At 40.1% G+C, this 20,657-nt stretch overlaps 1 long non-coding RNA gene across 1 annotated transcript in view; it reads left to right on the top strand.

The window, feature by feature from the left end:
* The window catches only part of LOC308061489, a 43,225-nt gene extending 22,568 nt beyond the window's left edge, over positions 1–20,657 (top strand). Inside the window, exon 3 of the long non-coding RNA XR_013927251.1 lies at positions 1–20,657. This exon is cut by the window's left edge and continues 16,870 nt beyond it. This is a non-coding gene — a long non-coding RNA (uncharacterized lncRNA).

The raw sequence follows: 20,657 nt of genomic DNA, 5'->3' as shown, positions 1-20,657 counted from the left end.
TGCTTTATCATTTCAGAGCAGGGTTTAGTTCTAAAATTCAGAAGAATCAGGAATGATCAGAAATATTTTCAAGTATTTTCAATATCAATGCCAGGTTTCAGCTTTAGTGATTGAGTTCTGAGGTGTTTTGTCAGAGGTTCCACTTAGGTCAATTCCCAGAATTTAATGCAAATATTTTGAGAGTGGAGTCACAGCTCATATACATTTACAGAACAATCTTAATACAATTCCTCCTACATATGGGTTATACTCAATCTTCCATACTTTTTTCTTCACAGGTAACTTTGTCTTCACATCCTCAGAATAATCAGGATTAGAAACATAGACATTCATCCAACATCCCATAATTTTATCACTGTTACGATCAGATCAGTCATTTAGACCACTCACTGTATAATTGAGGGATAGCTTGAGTCTACTATTTTCCCGCTTTTTCTGCAGCCGTATCACATATGTCATATGTGTAGACAGAAGAGCTTACTCGTCAAAAACTAAATCCTTTATTTGAGAAAAGGAACGCTCAGAAAGAATAAAGTGCAACAGGAAAGAATATTTTCAGAAAGCTTTTGTTATGTGATAGTAGCTTCTTTGAAAAATTGTTTCACTTTTTTATGACCTGTTTATGACTGCAGAAGAACTGTAGAAGAAAAATGCTGATCAGTACACTTTCCTTCTGATCTGTCTCCTGATAAGAGAGACTGCATCAGCATTAGACAGACCAGAGAAGCTGTTTTCCACAAAATCCCATGCAGGACCCATTTACCTGACTTACACAATTCCTGTATATATTGTGTTCTAGGTACTACATTCTTAGAAGTCTTTTTTCCCCAAACACCTCCTTTTTACATGTTATATACATACTGTAATTCCAAGTAGTTTAATTTCTGAATTATCTAAGCATTGAAACAGATAAACAATCCATCTGAAATATTTCTTAGTGAGGATAAAAAAGCAGCTGAAATGAAAAACTTACCTGGCACTCCTGACTAGAACCAGGCTACATATTCATATCTTTACATGTTCGATGTCTGATTGTTTTATAGTTGGAAGAGACCTGTCTCAAGTGCTGTTTGAAATGTAGCTAAAATCTCACAAGAAAGATCACTAAAATTCTACTATTTCAGCTTTGAGTCCTCTTTCATTTTGCTTTAAGCTCACTTGAAGCCATTCTGAGACTGTTCCTTTGTTTGACTTTGATTTCCAAACCTGAATCCCCAATGCAAACCCAACTCAAAAGTGGCCAAGAACATCCCAGTTTGTGTTCATTTAAAATCTCTGGTGACCTTGAAGTTAAAACCTTGCAAAGGTGAATGTTTGCTTCTCTGGGTTAGCTACTTTTGAGCAGTTTCTCACCTGCAGGCCACATCTGTCTAACTCATCAACAGAAATGGGCATATCCATGCCCAGGACCGAACTGCTTTGAGATGTTCGTGGAAAAGCTAGGAAATCCCTGTCACTCTCTATTACTATTAGGCAATCACTTTCCATGGGAACCTGCTTTTGCTGGAGCAGACAAGCTTTCAGCCCTGCAAGTGGTCTTTTTGTTTATGTATCTTTTCTGTTCCTTTGTTTACTTAAAGGGACAGAATTGTCAGCTCTTGTAAGGCTGGGCTGTGTAACTGATGGCCTATCCACCTCGGACTTGCCTTTTTTTTTTTTTTTTTTTTTTTGTTTTAGAAGAAGAATCTTACCCAAACATCAGTGAAATGAGCAGATTTATGAAAGCAAAGAAGAGCAAAGTGGAAAAGGAAGTTTATGTTTTTTGTAGAGAATCATTGCTGTGTAAATGCACTGAAAGAATCTCTTGGCTGTTTGGGCTTTTGCATAACAGCTAGAGACGCAGAGCAATTAGATTTTCTAAGTATAAGCAAGAGAATCTGTTTTGCTTATACAGAAAAGTCCCCCAGAAGAGAGGCAGGAGCAGAGACATAAGTAATAAGCACATATGTTTGGAAGGAGTATAATGTACTTATAAATATTATAGTGGCGTCGCTATAGTTAAGGGTCTGGCAAGATTTCTGTTGTAAACCCTTCTTGTCAGAGGTTCAGGACGGAGCTGTAAAAATTCCAGACTGCAGCTTGGCATGTGAGGGCTCAAGGCAGAGGCACAGGTTTCCCTCCTGCCCCCTGAGTAAATTGGCACAAACCCGATTGTCTGTAGGGAAGTGATATTAGGCAGAGCCCTCGCCTTTCTCTTTGAAAAGCAGATGGTTTGTATTCCTGTCTTGTCAGAAAAGCTGGGGTACTGAAAATGCACTGGAACATCAGTTTGTGCTGCAGAAAGGAAGACCAGTGTGTTGACATATGGTAGAAACAAACTGCAAATGAGCGAATCTTTTCATGTTTGGATCCAGTCTACATGCCTCTAGACGTTTGGTTTCCCAAAGAGAAGACCATGCAATGTTTTGGGAAGCTGCCGCCTTAAGGAAATTCTGCAAAGGGAATGAAAGCCAATTAATGATTTTAGAACTGAACATTTCTTGAGTCTATTCGAGGTTTGCTGGTTGCATTTCGTTAGCAGTTGAACTTCAAGACAAAAGGAAGCACCAGGATCTGTTCTTGATCCACAGACTGTAAGGCTGTGATGGTTTTGTTATTAACTGGCAAATCTGGCACTGATAACAAAGGCAAACTTAAATAGGAATAAAAAGGAATTAATCTGCAATAAATTTAGGCTATCCAAATAACCAGTGAGGAAAATAATATTTTACATTTGGGCAGTGTACATGCACTTTAAATTCAACAAAAAAGTAATCGGAAAAAGTCCACTGTGTTCTGCTCAGCCAAACACCGTAGGATTCCTGCACATAGTAGCTGAGCATGGTCTTTACCACACAGGAGCTGCAAATCTGCATGCAAAGGATCAAACTGAACACTGAAGGTTTTTGTACAGGAGATGGCGAATACATATGCACTAAACATATTGATAGGTGTAATTACACAGGGATTTAGGGACTTAGTTTTGGGGCTAACATTTCATGTGAATGTCACCTGATCTGGTCTGTATGGCTTATGTATATATTACTAACCATTAAATTATCATCGATATTGTTACCTTTTGGTAGTAGCTAAAGAGCAATGAGTTCTACTCAGGTATCAGGTTGACAAAAACAATCCCACTAGAGACATCTTGAACTGCTAAGGCAAAAGAAAAGATCATCAAGACAATAAATCAGTAAGCTATGCAAAATGTTTCAGCTGTGCCAAAAAAGATTGTAGACTACAAAACATGTGTTTTTACCATGATGGTTGCAAAGAGAATTTAAGCTGAAAAATGGAATGCCATTCATTAATTTTGCTATAAATGGCTAGTCAGGCAAATATCTGATTTGCTAAAGTCGCTGTCCTGTCTGCTTCCTTGCCCACTGTGTAGGTTTAGTGCCTGTAAGCCAGCTTTTGTATTGATGAACATCCTGTGAAACCCCGCTCAGCTGAGTGATACAGGGTACAAGGCAGTGCTGGAGTTGTCCCCTAGGATTCAGTCTGGCTTCAAGTAAATGTCTCCTGGAGAAGCTACAGAATCTAGTGAGTTTCTCTCATTTTGAAGTGAGGAAGTCAAGATAAGTTGCTGTTGACCCAAATATCCCATTAAAGTGATATTGGAAGTCTGACTTAAATGCACAAAATTTGGACTGACTGTCTAATCTACATGAAATCTATTTTACAAAACTGTGTGACATGGAAATAAAGTGCAAAGTAAGGCATAATAAAGCTGTTGATTTTAGTACAGACTTTTATGGATTAGATGCCTTGTTTCTGCCTGTACAAGTAAAACAACTTGAGGGAAAAGTCTAATCTTTTCTGCTTCATAGTAATTCCACTCAGAATTTACTCCTTCTTTCCAGTAAAACTGGAAAGGGGAAGCATTTGAGACTAAAGTAAGAAAGACATTCCGTCCTTTTGCCTGTTAAAATAAAGGATAATCACTATCTGTAATTACCTACATAGGTCAATGCTTTGTAATTCTGAATGATAAAGTAAAACAATAGAGATCCAGTGGCTGGAAGCTGAAGAGGACAGAGAGGAAATAAGGAATATATTTTTAAAGGTGATAATAATTATCCATTGGAACAAATTACCACAGCGATTTGATGGGTTCTCCATCCCTTGAAATCTTTAAATCAAAACTGGACATCTTTCTAAAACTATGAAGCCAACTTGGAGCGATGGGTTTGCAAGAATTACTGGGTGAAATTCAAAGACTGGTGTTATGCAGGAGGTCAGACTAAAGGCTCATAACTGTCTGTCTTCTAGCCTTAATTCCTATTGCTAGAGGGAGAAGAGGTATTCATGTTCTTGATTTTGTACCAATAACCAGCAGCGGTTACGGTCCTGTGTCTGAATTTCAAAAACAGGAGATGAACTTTTGAAATAGTAGCTGATTCACTTTGAAATGCTTTTGTGTAGCTCTGTATGTAACATCTTCATTCGCATCACTGGAAAAAATATCAATGGTCTTCAGCACATGTTTTCCAGGAGATAATAGAAAGATTAATAGATAGAATTATTTTTTTTTTTTAAATCAAAGAATCTCCTTGGAATTGCATGTCTTGGCTCTATGCTTTACTGACAATTATAATTCCAGTAGTAACTACTTATTCCTTTCACCTACTTTGCTTTCAGGGGATATTGACCATATGTAATATTTAAGTTACAAATAGCTATAGCCATATAGCTAAAATGGAAATTACGCTCTCAAAAATATATATGAAGATGTGGAAATTCGTTTTTCCCTCTGTAACTAAACTGCAGCAAGATCTTGTCTAACATTATCCTCATTGCTATGTAGGAGCACTTTGTGTGCGTTTGTGCATACATTTGTAGGCGTGCATGGATGCATACATGCGAGTGATACGTAATTTCAGTAAAAATAAAGAGAGAGAACCATGGAAAATCTGATCCAGTACTACTGAATTCCTGGACAAGTAGTCCATGCATCAATCTCTCCTCGCTTCACATTCTCAGGACAGTTCAATGTGCCTGAGGCCTCAGAGGAATTTTTCTCATATGCCTCCAATGTTTTTATAAGACTGCCTTGGCAGGAAATACATATGTTCTTAATAATGATTAAAAAGAATAAATTCACCTTTCAAAATCAAAGTGCAAATGGCATAGCAGGTGTAATTGAGGCAAATGATTATGGTACTTATCTGTCTTTACAGAAAAAGCTCAAGGGAATTTGCTATCTCCCCAAGGATATAATATTTTTAGTAGATTTTGAGTATATGGTTTGCCAAGAATTCAAGGCCGAGTATAAAACGTGCCATTCAAACAATGAATATGAGCATTCAGCTGGGGTGAAGAACACGTTTTAGAAAAAGAAAAACAGTAAACAGAGTTTGAAATACCCCAGGTATAAACTCCACACGTGAAATCCAACAGGGCAACTGAAATGTAAAGGAATGTTCAGCATGGGATCTCTGCACTGCAAATACAGGAAGAAAATTGATTTTATGGTTAGATGGATAGCCTAAGGTCCCTCTGATGACATGTATTTTCATGTGATTAAATGAAGAAGGTAAGAAATACACACTTTGCATGCAAGTCTAAGCATCTTTAGGTAGCATGTAGGTAGCTTTTATTGTAGTTAGTTCTTTGGGGTAAAGAGCAGTATCTCTGTAAGTCTCATGCATATTTCTACATTCTACAAAAGTAGTTTTGAGATCAGACTCTCACCTTGCATCACCTTATCCCTTCCAGCTGGCAGTGTACATTAGAACAGTTATAAAGAATATAAAAGAGGAACAGACAAGTTTAGGCTCAAAGAGCACATTTGACCAGCTCTTTCCTCCAAACTGGAGTAAAGAGGATGGAAGAAGAAAATAACATGTTGTTCACAGATTTCACAACTCCGATTTGTGGAATATTTGTTATAATTATTTATTTTATTTGCCTATCACCATGGCAGCCGAGTCCTTCATGTATTAAAAAAAAAATTAGAAACACATTGGGGCCACATTTCATGAGTTCTTGAATGTTACTTTCTGGTGTGTAATTGTTTCTCCTTCATTGACTAGTAATTAAACTGCAGTATGCCTAGGCTTGCAAATCCAGCAAACTTGGAAAATTCTTTTAATTTTTAAAGTTTGTTTGTTTGCCAGGTGGTTTTTTTCCTCCAAGCCTGTCCAACTTTGAAAATTACAACTTAAGTAAAACCAAAAACATAAGTGTCATGGATTGCTGAGGGATTACCTTACCATGTTAATATTCAATAATACCAGCTGCCCTTGTTCAGCACACGAAGGTCCCGATTCAGCAGGGTGCTGAAATGGGGCCCAAAAGTCTGGTGGAGAGAAAGCAAGCTCTTTCTCCTCGAGCTTGTCAACATTTTCAAAGATAGACCTCACCCCACCCCCCCACCCCCCACCCCAAGTACACAGTGCTTACACTTTCTGGTGAGCAGAAGAGTTTGGTAATCTTCCCCCCAAATGTTATGATTTTAACAGCTGGAAAAAAACCCTACTAACCTCCATAATTTTCAACCCTGTCCAATGGAAGTGTTTCCAAAACTTTCTAACTTCTTTATTTTATGCCTCTTTTTCTAGCTTCTACTGACGAAACTCTGCCTTTGTGGTATGTGTATTCTATAAACTACTGAGGCACACAATACATATGCAGGGGAGATTGTAAAAGTGTGACAGCTTACTGTTATGTAAAGGCTTTTTTAGGTCAGGTGGTATTTTGCAACACACACCTTTTGCCAAGCCGTGCTCTGGTGATAGACCCTTGGAGTGTGATGTTTTGCCTAGCCAGGAGGTTAAGGATGCTGAAGGTGAAAAGAAATTTTTGCTGGAGCCAACACAAGAACTGCAACAAGCCAAGCAAACCAGTTGCGTGGGTAGTTTCCTCTTCACTCATCAGTGAGGAAAATGAACTTTAGCTCAGAAGTCTTATGTCATGTTAAGCCTAAAACTGTAGGGTAACCCTGTTAACAGAGCACGGTGCAAAAAAGGGTGGTTGGCTGCAGGGGGAGGCAATGGAGGGCTGCTGAATTTTTCTCTCCTGAAGCTTTCACTCACTTTCCAGGCGGGCTGTGATTCTGTTAGACTCACTTGACTGGAGGGATGAGGCCCTGCACAAATCCTTGTAGAAGGAGCAGCAGGACTCGGGGCTTCAGGTGGAGAGTTTTCCAGTCTTCAGAAAATGAATGTTTAGTACCCTGGAACCGTGGGCAGGAGGAATGATCTGTTTTGCCAGGATCAATGGGCGCCAGGATGCTGGCCTATCTGGCTGTGGGGCAGCAGGTGGGCTGTAGCAGGGGTGCCGTGCCAGTGGCTGAGCCCTCGCCTCGTGGCTTCTCATGCTTAGTACCTCGGCACTCCCACGACACAAAAATGTTTCCAGATGAATGGATCTTGTCCAAGTGTTTGCCTTTTGGCTATTAGCGCTGCAAAAGCAAACAAGTTTTCTCATGGCTAACTAACTTCCTTCGATTCCTTCCCCCACCAGAAAGTCGCTTCTTGTTTGTCATGCCATGACAACATCGCTGCGCTATCCAGAGCTAGTGTGTTAATCCAGGAAGGGACAGATCCGAGAGGCTTGACTGGCAATTTTTAAACTCCAGATGGCCATTCTCCAACTACCTGTCGGCTTGAATAGGAAATAGGTCTCCTGACAGGCTCACTTCCTTCCGTTTGCATTGTTTTCAACAAAAATAGATTTTTAATAACTCCCATAATAACGTTTCTGCAAGGTGCGGCCTGCAAATGTTAGCCTGAAACAGGACAAACATATTGCAATGTCTGTTGACTTTTCACCTATCGGTGGCCCATAGCCAGTGCACTGGAGCTGATTATTAACAATAAAATAGGAAGAAACCTTAGATCAAATACTGCTAAATAGTGCCCAATATCCAAAATTTGGGAGCAGAACCTCAGCTGCTGCAAATTAGCTGAGGATCTGCTCAGAGTGTTTAGGGATGCTGGTGAAATTAATAAAACCAGTTTTGTCACTGTTCTTTTCTAATTCATCAGATCCTCTCTATATTGTGTTTCTTCTCAGACATTTCATACCTATTTGCTGTGTATTAATGTATCAGCTGAGAATGTGTGGAGCAGTAGTTGGCTTTGTTTAGTTTACTTTTAAGCTGACTGTAACTTTTCTTCAATGACTACTGTGTTTTTCAGCACTTATATTTTCTACCTTATACCAAATTTTAGCAGCATTTCTGAAGATTCCCATATATGTGGCAGTGGTACTGAAATTCAAAGTCTGCACTTCAAAGTTTTTCCGATTTTTCATACTGTCTCCAATACTTCCCTCATTTCTGCCAAGAGTTTGATTAGAGCCAGTATGTGTAGCCACCCATATGGAAGTTCTGGAAGTCGAAATTATTCTCTCCTGTTCTGTTCCAGCCTACCCTACCCTGCCCTACCCTATCCTATCCTTTGGTTGTTTTTTTTCACCATGGTCAATAAAGCATATTTGAAATGTCAATGACGTGACCGTATGTATTTACTAAACTTTTTGGTTGCAGTAGGAATGATTTTTTAAGCAATTATTTCATATAAAGGAAAAATAAGTCAGACCTTATTCTGTAGAGAAAACAGAAAATTCTGTTTCCGAGGCATCACTCTCAGCTCTCAGTATTCCTATACCTTGAATTTTGTTAGAATTGACTTGCTAATTTAAACAGAAGCATTACCAAAATTATGGTATTCCCCCTTCCTCCCCAAGGTTCATCCACAACTGTGGCTCAAATTCAGCACCTCTAACATTTTTATACTTTATGCCTTATATATATGCGTGTGTCTGTATGTATGTGAAAGTTTCCAAAAGTTTCAGAAGTTCCCTATATCAGAGTACAGTATTCTATAAGATCGAACCAGATCCAGCAGCAGAACCTGGTAGAAATTGTTCCTTCACGTCACAGTAGCCTTCCTATGAGTTAATTACACTTTTCCATAGCTAGTTGTTTCTTGCTAAGATCTGTGAAGCATTCCATATGTTCTCACTAGCTCACGCTGTAGCTGGGGATTTTATTTTGGTCTATATATAGCAAGTAAATAGTCCAGATATGCTCAGATTTGTTTTGAAACCTTTAGTCAGGCTAAAATGAAGGATATGAGATTTAGAAGTGAATTTATGAAGCTAGGAACAACAACAAGGAGCAGCTGGGAAGAGATTCAGGGACAGAAGTATTATCTCTTAATAACCTCCACTTGTAAGGAGTGCTGATGACTTCAGAAAAAATCCATGCCCAACTATCACTTGAACTTGGAGCAGGAAGGATTGAAAGAAAGAGGTGATGGTAGGCCAGGAACATTGGTTCAAGTGCTAACTGTGGAGCACACTGCTACGTGGGATCATTTCTACGAAACCATCCATTTTATTTACAAAATCACCAGCATAGCTATGTGTCTGCAAGCACCACCATGCAGCCCACCCTGGGGTTATATATTGTATGCAGCTGTACACAGCTGCTGTGTAGCAGAAAGCTTGTGGGACAGCTGGGTAGGGGACAATCCCAGGAGGGACACCAGCAGAGAAGTAGGCAGCAGGAGAAAGATAGGAGGAAAAGCAGCTGTGCATAGTAGGACTGTAGAACTTGGGCAGGAAACCATACTGTGTCAGGCTGTGTCACTAGGAGGAAGACTGAGGACACAAGAGAGCAAACAGAGTGATTTCTTACACATTTAATAAAACTGGTGAGGAGTGAGCAGGAGTGGGAACAAAAAGGAAAGCCCCAGAAGCAGATGATATAGCAGAAGGGGAAGTCCTGTTTAGAGGCAGACAAAGCAAGAAGGCGGGAAAGCAGCGATGAGTTGTTTAGGGGAAGGTATGGCATTACTTGATGGGAGAGCCAGGACATGTGATATCAGGTCATTAATCCCAATTCTGTTGTAAGTCCTCTCCCCCATGGGTGCCTGCACACCTCTGTGTACCCTTGTGTTAGGTAAAAGAGTTGCGGAAAAGAATTGGCTTAGTCCAGTTGTGTCATCATATGAAGACAGGAAGCCTAGGAGGAAGCCAGCTGTCCCTTCCACATTCCTCTTTTGGAGGAGGCCCCCTTTATGCCCCTCTCTCTAACTCAAAAGGCCCTCTGAGATTTTCAGATTTAACTCTGAGGAAATGAAAGTCCCAAATCATATCAATAAATGAATATAATACCAGTAGGAAGCATATGATAGGAAGAAGTTCATTAGAGAAACTTCAGCTGACATTTCATATCATAATTGGTAGCTCCAAAGTGCTTTTTGCTTGGTGAGGAGGGCTCAGCTACACATAGTGCAAATTGTGTTTATAGAAGTTGGTGGTGACTACTGAAGTTTTTCTTTTGCAGTTGTACTGAGCCTAGGGCAGGTTTTCTATGGTACAGAATGAGTTTGAAAAAATGCATTGCAACTAGAGTAGGTTTTATTCTTTAAAGCCACCCTAGCTGTGTACAAAGAGTACCCACACTGCTATGATAGCATATGGTTGTACCGTGTTCACCAAACTCATACTCTAGCTCCAGCCTGGGCTCTCCTGTCCACACGAGCCCTGAAGCTCAGTGCTATCTTCTTGTATCTGCCTTATATAGATGTTAACTATGAATCTGGTTTTACCCTAACCTAACACCATCAACTTATATGGAGTTGCTTCTGATGCCTTTCAAAGACACAGCTAGCCTTAAGCATCTTTCTCTCTGGAGTCTTAAAAAGAATGTAAATGTTCAAAAGGTGGCCCTGGAGCTTTTGTAAAAGTGTTTCAGTTCTCGTTTTGTGATAATTTTAATATTTATAAGTGGCTGATATTGCAAAGTGTTTGACTGGTAAAGTTGGTAGTAATATTTTTTAAAAAGTGGATTTGTCATGTAATACATACACTGTTTGTTTAGGTATCAAAAAACCAAATCACTTTTCACAAAATTTTAATTGGGTTTTAATTTTGAACTTTTCAGCTGCTATCAAGCTCTCTTCTTTTGCCTTCCCCATGGGTTTTACATAAGCTTTTGTGCATTTTTAGTGATGGGGAAGACTGTGTTTCCAATAATTCACAACTGGACAGTGTCAGTCCGGACCTGATGTTCTCTGCACTTTTAACTCCCCACAAAAATCTGAAAGTTTGCAGTAATTATAAATTCTCATATGGACAGAGGGCTAATTTACATTTTGGTAGGACTCTCAATATCTCAGTGGCACTTTGGTCTGGATTTAGTTAGTATAGCAACCAAGAAAAAAGAATTGTGCAAAATTTTATTATGTAACATTCACAACATTAGGTATAGTAAAGAAATGTAAGCAGACAGCCAAAAACCTCAATTAAAAGCAACTTAATGTGGCTGCCAAAACATTCCACCCTTTTGAGCTCAGGTAGGTAAACCTTTTGGGCTATAGGCACAATGGGAAAGGACTAATTAAAGAAATTAGGTAAGATTTCTTAATATTATAGTAGTGACATAAAAACTTGCTCCATGCCATCCCTTCCATATGAAACACTTGGTTTTCCTGGAGCTCCAAATGACTGTTACTTCACTCAGCTCACTTTTAACCATATACTATCTCTGTCCAGTTGTTCAAGTGGGCTCTGGTAAACTGAGGCACTATGTATGTGTGAATACGTATATGTGCATGCATTAAGTGTCCATACGTGTGCATACATATGCATTTATGCGGGGACATACGCTGAGGCGATAGGATCTTTTGACTGGGAGGGCAGTGGAGGGGCATGCAGCTGTGACCCCAACACATGATGCACAGTTAAGCTGAAGTGGTTAGTGCTAAGGGGGAAGTCAATGTCCTTGATAAATTTCCATACACTTAAATGCATGCATACACTGCTTTCACATGACATTTTTCACTTGATAAGTACTCAATGTTAGGAAAAGTAAATAACTGGGCAAATGAAACTGTATCAGAAGAGATTTTTGTGCTCTCAGTAAGATTAAATTACTGTATGAAAATGAAAATCTATTGTACATTACCATCTTAAATTTTGCATTCATAGTTCTTATGGACATAGAGAAAGAATATGCTCTTTCTTTTCAGTCTTTATGAGGCACATTCCATTGATTTCACCTACTAGTTCCTACAGTCTACAGCGTAAATAAAATTGCAGCATCTCTCTTTGGGGTTTGGTGGGGGTGGTTAAAAGGATTTTCTTTGCTTTGTGATTATTACTTTTGGTGTTGTCTTTGTCCTTTGTAACAAAGTCTTATTTGTATTTCATTTCCTAGATAACAAAGGCTACCATATAATTAAGGTCATTTGACTATAACCAAGAATTCAAAAAAGATGAGTGATGAGGAATGTGTGGTTAATGTACAAATGAAAAAGTAGTCCTACTCCTTCCCTCTCTTATCAGTTTTTAATCCCTCTGATGTACCTAACTGGCTCCAGTTGATGTCACTGGTAGTTTTACGTGGCCTGTGAGTTTTTTAAGGTACAGCTTCCATTTTCCTTGAGTTAGAGGGAGGGGAAAGAACAGAACTGCACCGCAATAAAAGTGGTGTCACGAGCATACTAACCATAAAAAGTGTACAATACCTAACATTATCAACAGTAGTATTTTAGACAGGCATAAGATCTGAGACCCATGAGATGGGGAACAGATTTTCATAAGCAGCAGATAAAACCCATGGCAAGATGCAACTAATTATGATCATATGAAGCATAAACAGCTAAAGTACTAAGACTTAGTGGAAGTTAGTAAAAGAGCTGGGGATACAACTAGGGAAAAAAAGATGGCACCTGTCAACTGATGTATAGGCAATATAGTATCATGACTTTGTACCTACCTCCAAAGAATGAGTGGGAAAAAATGACCTCATAAGGTCAGTATTATCCTTCTGAGGGACTGTCATACATCTTGGGTAAAGTGCCAAGTACACTGGAACTGAGGGAGTGTTAGTTGTCTCCAAAGTGCCAAAAGGAAATAGAGAAAAGGGATAAACTGGCCAAACAAGCAGACAGAATTACAATTTTGTGGCAGGTCGCTCTAGGTCTCATTGACCTTGGCAGTAATGCAGGGGTAATTTTTTATATGAGTGAACTGTCCTTGAATAATTTCTCCAACATATACAAACAAGCTTTTCTTCCACATCAAAGATGCTTGTCATGCTCTCCTTTCCAAAAAATGACAAATAAAAAGGATTTTTTTTTTAATATGCTGGGAAAATCCTGCTTTTATCTATCATTCTTTTACTTAGCCCTCCTTAAAAAAATTATCTAGGCACTGGCGCATTAAGTATGTGCTTCTATTTTCCCTCTTGTGGAAAAAAGATGCAGTTGTGGAGCAAAAAACTGTGTTTGAACATTTTGTAAGAGAAGTTTATCTTCATAAGTGAGAGAGTATGACATTTAAGACCAGAGTGAAGTAGGAACACTGCACATTTGGTACGAATACTGGATTTACCTTTTAAAAAAATATGAAGAACATCTAAGGAGACAGTCACCCCTTCTCATCCCTGCTTGCTTTCCACCTCAACTCATAGCTTTTCCACTATGGAGACCTATCTTTTAGGTACACTGAATTGCCTCCTGGAAGCCTTTCTCTCCTTTGACTGAACCAGAAGACAATCTTCTAAGTTAAACACCTACATTAGTGGCTGAAAATGGCAATGCCTATTGATTTTCAAAGAGGGAGTTGGCAGCCTAATTTCCTTTATTCCTTTGAAAATGTCCCTTTGTATAGATGTGTACATCCAGTAATGTGTGGAACAGTAGAGTTAAGTGATCTCTCCTGTTCCACCTAACATTTATTGCCTTAATTTGGGGATTTTGTAGATAATGGCTACTGGCTGTTAAACTCTAAGCAGTATTCAGGGCTAAAAGACCATCTCCATGACGACTTTAATCTCCAAACTTACAAGGACCAAGATACCATGTAAGAATTGATGTGTGCACTGAGTGGCAACACCACACTCTATAAACGATTGTTGAGGTTCCCAGACTTCATGGCATGGGAAATGCTCAAGTACTCAACACATTTTTTGTCTCATTCTTCAAAGGCAGAGCCCTCTCCCAGACCTCTGTGCGTACAGGTATAAATGGGAGTGGGAGAGGCAGCCAACAACAGGAAAACAAAATGTTAGGGAGAAGCTGGTGGGATGTACCTGAAGGTGTTGAGGGTGCAGACATGATTGCAAGATTGCTGTCTGTCCTCAGTGAAAAGCCATTGCGGCTGAAGATAATTCCTGATAGCTGGAAAAAGATTAACGTTAAGCTCATCTTTACACAGGCAAGAAGACCATCTGGGGAGCTACTGGTCAGCTTTACTTCAGTGTCTGAAAAAATCATGGGGTACATCCTCCTAGACTCCATTTCCAAACACATGAAGGACCAGAATGTAACGAGGAACAGTAGACATAGAAATACCAAGGGCACCATGCTTCACCAAACTGATTGCCTTCTGTGGTGAAATGACAGTGGATGAAGGAAGAGTAGTGAATGCAATATATCTTGAAAGGCTTTTGAGACAATCTCCCACAGTGTTTTGCATAGTAGTTTGAGGCAATGTGGGATGGGTGAATTATTAGAAGACTTGAAAATCAGCAGGATTGACAGGCTCCAAGAGTGGTAACTGATGGCTTGAGATCAGCTTGTTGGCCAGCAATAAGTACAGTAACCAAAGGGCTGATACTAGGATTATTTGTTTAGTATCTTCATCGGTGACCTGGATGATTTGACAAAATACACCCTCTGGAGATTTGTGGATGGTGGCACGTCAGGGGGAGCGGTTGACACGCAGTGCAGCAGAACTGCAAGGGCCAAGAGAAACTTCAGATCTCAGCCAACAAAAGCTGCGTGAAGTGCAAAGTTGTGCACCTGGGGTGGGGTAACCCTCTGCATCAGTGCAGGCTGGGAAATTACTGGCTGAGAAATAACACTGTGGAAGAGGACCTGAGGGTTATGACAGGTGCCAAATGGCATATAACCCAGCAACGTGCTCTCAGTGTAAATAAGGGAAACCACATGCTACATTAGGAGGAGCTTAGACAGCAGATTGAGGGATCTATCTCTACTTGGCATTGGTGAGGCTGCACCTGAAATACTGTGCCAGATTTGGTTTTTCCAGTTAAAGAGAGATATTGAGAAACTGGATAAGGTCCAGTGTCAGGCTACTAACATACTGAGCGTTGTAGAGCACACAGTGTATTAGAGAGGGCCGAGGGACATGGGCTTGTCTCATTTGATAGAGAAGAAAAAGAGATGATCAAATGTATCCTACAATTTCTGGAAAGAAAATAAAAAAGATATGAACCAAGCTCTTTCCAGACAACTATTTGTTAGTTACTAGACAAACAGGGTAGTTACATGAGGAAACAGACATTCAAGGGGACATAATTGTAAGTTGTGACTAGGGAGGTTCAGACTAAAAATTTTGAAAACTATTAATCAGCAGAGAGCGTGGCTCTGGAACAGCATATCTGAAGGATTGGTGGAATTGCGACCTGTGGAAGTTTTTAAGACTCATCTAGCAAATCAACGGCTGACCTGACCTCATGTTGGCCACAGTCTGTAGCTGGCCTAGACAACCTCCAGAGGTTTTCCCTCCAGGCAATATTTCTAAGATGCTATGACAACACTCTCTTAGAACATACAAGGAAAGGGATGGTGGCTGGCATTTAACGGTTCCCTTTTGCAATCCTATAGAGTCACTGTTGCTCAAGGATATTTTGAACCTTCTCCGATTAAGGGCAGGGCAGGGCAAGTTTTCTCACAGATGTACAAGTAGCATATTGCATATTGGCAGACAGAACATCATGGACACTTCTGATGCAGAAATGAAAAACAGCTGGATGGGGTTGAGGAATGAGAAGCATAACTTCTTTTTTCCTGAGAGGCCCAGAACCCAGAATTGTTGGGGGTGGGGGGGGTGGGGGGGCGGGGGGGAACACCTTTTATTGTCATTCTAGAAAGCATGGGCTTGGTACAGTGGGTAGGTAGCTCACAGAGTTTCAGCACGTCACTCTATAGTTCTTCAAACCACCGTAACCATCAGCAAGGCAAAAAGATGGTTCAGATGTTTTCCTGGGACTTGAAAAAACCTTGTTCAGTTCTCCAGGGAAGCTGTTTATACTTAGATCTGAAAGGGCATTCAGACTTCTGATTTTTACAGATATATATACAGACAGCACTCTAAAAAGGCTTAGTCCATATTTGTTTTTATAGTGAGATATCTTGTTTGTTTGTAATCTTGTTTATCATATAAGATGGGTTTTAATATATGTAAGAACCATATATGTCATTTGTACCATGTATCTCCTCTCCTCTTATCCAAAACGTATTTTTCCTGAAATCCTTAGGAGAATATTACTTTGTAGTCCATAGTGAATTTTAACTCCTCAATATTTAGCTGCTTTGATTTTTTTTTCTTTGAAATACCAAAAGGGATTAAAGCATAAACCTGATTAACTACTCGTCAAATGCAATTTTGTTAAGTGAAACTGTATTTGTGGGGATGGGATGGCTCAGTGAATTGATGATGAAATACCATTCTAGGTCACTTGTTCAAAGAAATATTAGTCTGGTAGTGAGTGAAAATACATTTCTTGCCATGTGGAGCTTTTTAGCAATGAAGCCAGTAAGGAACCAGTTGCAGTGAGGTCCTGTGGATATCTCCATGTCCTAATATATGCACCAAAATAGCCAGTAACCACCTCTCCCTTTCACAGGCCTAGTGGAGAGATAAAGCATTAAGAAGGGGTAGGGTGAGATTTGATGCAATAGTTTTAAAGCAATTTCTAAAAATCATGCTTGAGATACTTTGACAAGGCAATGTCAGGAAACTTGCTCTGTGGAGTTCATAATCAAGACTTATTGGTCTAATATTTCCTTCAAATGCTGAGATGCTTCTCACAAAGGCTAATAAGAGAGAATGAAATGACTTTTGAATTGAAAACAGAGCAAGCTTTTAAAGTCATCTGATTGTCAAGAAAAAGATTTGAAAAGCAAGGCTATTAGGCTGAGTAATTTCCAGAGAAAGGTAGTGGACGTGCCCTTACTTGAATCATGTAAAAGAAAGATGAACTCCTCCCATCACTGTTATCTAATTACAAGCATGAGTAAATAGGTATGGGCAACATTTTCAAACCTGGGTTCTGAAAGTTTGACACAATATCCAAAGGAAGATATGAAAGAGGCGGGGTGGTTCACACAGACTGTCATTAAGAGTAGTGAAAGCTCAAGGTCTCAGCCCTGATTCTCAGAGAATAACTGAGATTAAGGAATTAAAATTATATTGCCCAAAAATGTAGGTTAAAATCCTCCCTATTCTTTACCACATTGTACTACACATAAGACCCCCCACCCCCAAATTATTATCATAGCAAGAGAAAATGGAGTTATTACATAGTTGACTGAGAACATCCAACATATTTATTGGAATTCCTGACTGGAGGCATGGATTAAAGGACTACCCGCAGTAAAGCAAAGGTCAGCAGTCAAACAAGTGACATTAGGAACATGGTCACCAAGAGGTCCCAGCAAAGTGAATAGAAGTGACTTTTCCTCTGCAGCTTCCCAAGGTGTGAACCAGAACCTAGAGCTACACTGAACGCAAATGGGTGGAAAGATCAGGAAAGGAAAGCTTTGATCCAGACTTCAGCAATTTTGCTTTTCTGAAAGAAGGGGAACCGAGTACCTTGGTTTCCAAAGCAGGTAACAGAAGTAAAGGCAAAAGGTCACAGACAGGCCTTGCAAGGGTTCACATTTTCCCCCTTCCTGCTCCAGCCAGCCTCAGGGGAAAGGCTCTGGGGGAGTTTTGCCCATGGGCTAAAGCAACATTCTGTTGGGGAAGACCATGTGGTGGCTCCCCTACATACTGGGGCAAGGGAAGTGTTCAAGCACATGGCCCAGTTCTCCACTGCTTCTCCCCAGCTTGCTGCCGCCGCCATTGCATTCAGTGAAGAGAAACAGCTACAAGATTGTGCAAACTTAATTCAGGGTATCACAGGTGATGCCGGAATTTTGATGCCCCTCTTGCTTAGAAGCTCTTTTCACACTTGGGACCTGTCATCAGTTGTGCTGAAGTCAGAAGTCAAGAGTGGTGGTGACTCTCACTTAGGTGCTGCCATTCACACACTAAGCTCCTCTGCCTCAAAGGCCTGGCCGGGCAATGCTAACAATAAACAAACCATAATAACTCACAACTGCGGCTGAACCCAGCCCTTAATGACATTGTTCAATACAGCTTCAACACTGTGAAGAGCTTCACTGCTTCGTTCCCATGCTCCTAGGAGCATTTCCAGATGGGCTTTACCAAAGGTGATTCCATCAGCTTATTCTAATTGTTTTGCTCGCGCAGCAGAGGGAAGCTAACCTGCCGTGAAACCCGATGCCTTCTGCAGGAACAGGTTATTGCAGGGTAACAAGTGGCTTTTCTTCCCTGAGCCTCAGCCGGCAGCCCAGTACCACAGGGGGGCACTCACATTAGCACGTACACCTCCCGAGCCGCGCAGCACCTTGCAGGTGTGCGCAGCTGTGCAGCACAGCTCAGGGAGGGCTCGCAGGTAGGCAGAGCCTTGGAAGCGTGGCTGAAGCCACTTTTCCTTCTCTGCGTCTCCACGCAGCAAACTGTTGGTTTGTATTTTGCTTTGCCTTTTGGGTAGAAACAAAGCAAAAGCAGAAGAAAAAGTGAAACTGAAAAAAACCCAAACATATATATAAAATGGCAGTGTCTGCTAGCTCTGTTTGCTTTTTGTGCATGGGCTAAAAAGTTTTGACCCTGGGAAAAAGGTATCGAGAAAGTCTGGGAGAAGGGTGGTGAAGGCATCATTTTCTGATTTCCATCAATAAGAAAACAACTTGTGGAAACTCCTCTCTGATCACACGGTGAGGCAAAGGAAAGTATGCTGCACGACAGATATTGCTGGCAAGGCTTGAATAATCACTGTTTTAAGAGGGTTTATCTGCCAGTGGCTCTCAAAGTGTCTGAGAACACTGTGGCTGATTCAAAAGGCTGCTTTCTGGCAAGTCTTTGGCTATTTCAAAGCAAAGTCTGAACTTAGAATCAAGTTGTTTCTCCTTACTACTACAGATGGTTTGATCAAATGAAAGCATGCACTGCAATGCATACATTAGAGCCAGAGGACTGAGAATGATGCTTGCCTCAACAATTTAATTCTGTTTAAGAGGTGCTTTTGGATTATTAAGTGCTGCAAATAAAGGAAGTGCAAAATGCAGGATATTTATTTCCCGAGATTTTGTGCTTCTTTGAAGATCCAAGCTGGTATCACAAAGGGCTGAGGGAATATTACAGGGAGATGTTACCAGCTTCACAGGTGCAAATGGTTGAAGAATGGGTACATGAACAGTCCAACTGAAATTCTGGCAGAGATCACCAGGCAAAATTTCTTCTTTTGTTTTTCAGTCTTCCCCTTATAGACACATCACCAGCCTCAGTCTCTTTGCTGAAAGTCTACCTTTTCCCTGGAAGTCCACTTTTCCTCTGGGTACATCACATTACATCAGAAACAGCCCCAGTGCACATTGTAACTTGGGAATGAGTGGATTGTCAAGATTTTGTAAACTGCTTAGCTTCAGCTTCACCCTGCTCCCACTGTGTAAGCAGTTTAGTCTAATATTAGTGTCTTCTGAAAATTTCACCTCTGGAGCCAAGGAGCACTACATGGATAAATGAAAGGGGAATGCGACAGTGATCAAAAGCTGTCTGGTCCAGACAGATAAATATCAGGTTAGCTTGAAGGTTTTCACCTCTTTGCTGCCGGGAGTTATATTTTTTCATGGCAGAGCACTGTGGGCTAATTTCATAGCTGGTGTAAATCAACATTGCACAATATACCTTGGTGGAATGATGCTGATTTATGCCAGCTAAGAATCTGGCTGCTTGTACTCCTACCAGCATGGCATTGACTTATAAATCTTCTTTTAAAACCTGTGGATCAACCAGAGGAACTGTTGTTGAGAGCTGCATGTTTCAAAATTAGCCTCAAGAAAATAGGAGAGCCCCAGTTTCAAACCAGGACAAAAAAATGTAGACACTGAAGTGGGCTTTTTCCCAGAGGTGCTAGTTTTACCTCTGTGGAAACCAGAAACCCCCAGCACCTGTAAAAACTAGGTTTGAAATCAGGAATTCAGCTGTTCAGATCTGCTCATCTTGTATTCCTTTTGAATTTTAAAGTGATTCACCTTCTTCCCCGTTAAACATGTATATATTTAAAATCATCTATTGCTTAACCACTGATCCTTCCTTCTTTACTTTTTTTTTTTTTTTTTTTAATATACGTATGTATACCTGACTCCTTGGAGATCACTTTGTCTGTCTCTGTGATTGCTGGAGTCAGCCAGCAACACGACAGGACTTGCTTGTTTACATAGCTCTGAGGGTTATGACAACACATCAGAATGTACAGGTGCCGTGTAGAGATGCAGCTTGCAATTAAGATCAGTAAAGCTGACTATTTAATAAAGAATTCCTTCATTTTATAACAACCTGATCTTATTATTATATGCACAACAAATCAGCACCATAAAGCTCTTTAAAAAATTTGTTCTCCCTTGGTATTAAATATTTGGGCTAAAGTTAAGAATTAACAATTGCAAAACAATTGCATTAATTGAACAGAAAATTAAACCCATAAAACGTGGTTAAATGCAATTTCCTCATAACTGTCTTACATGTGCTGCCAAGATAATTATAAAACAATTCTTAATATTTTTTTTAGTCCATTTGGTGACATTTCACCTGTGCAATATAGCAGTCAGAGTTGAGCA

This window comes from Falco punctatus, assembly GCF_963210335.1.
Source record: "Falco punctatus genome assembly, chromosome: 3".
NCBI lineage: Eukaryota > Metazoa > Chordata > Aves > Falconiformes > Falconidae > Falco > Falco punctatus.
This window is presented reverse-complemented; position numbering and strand designations above follow the sequence as displayed.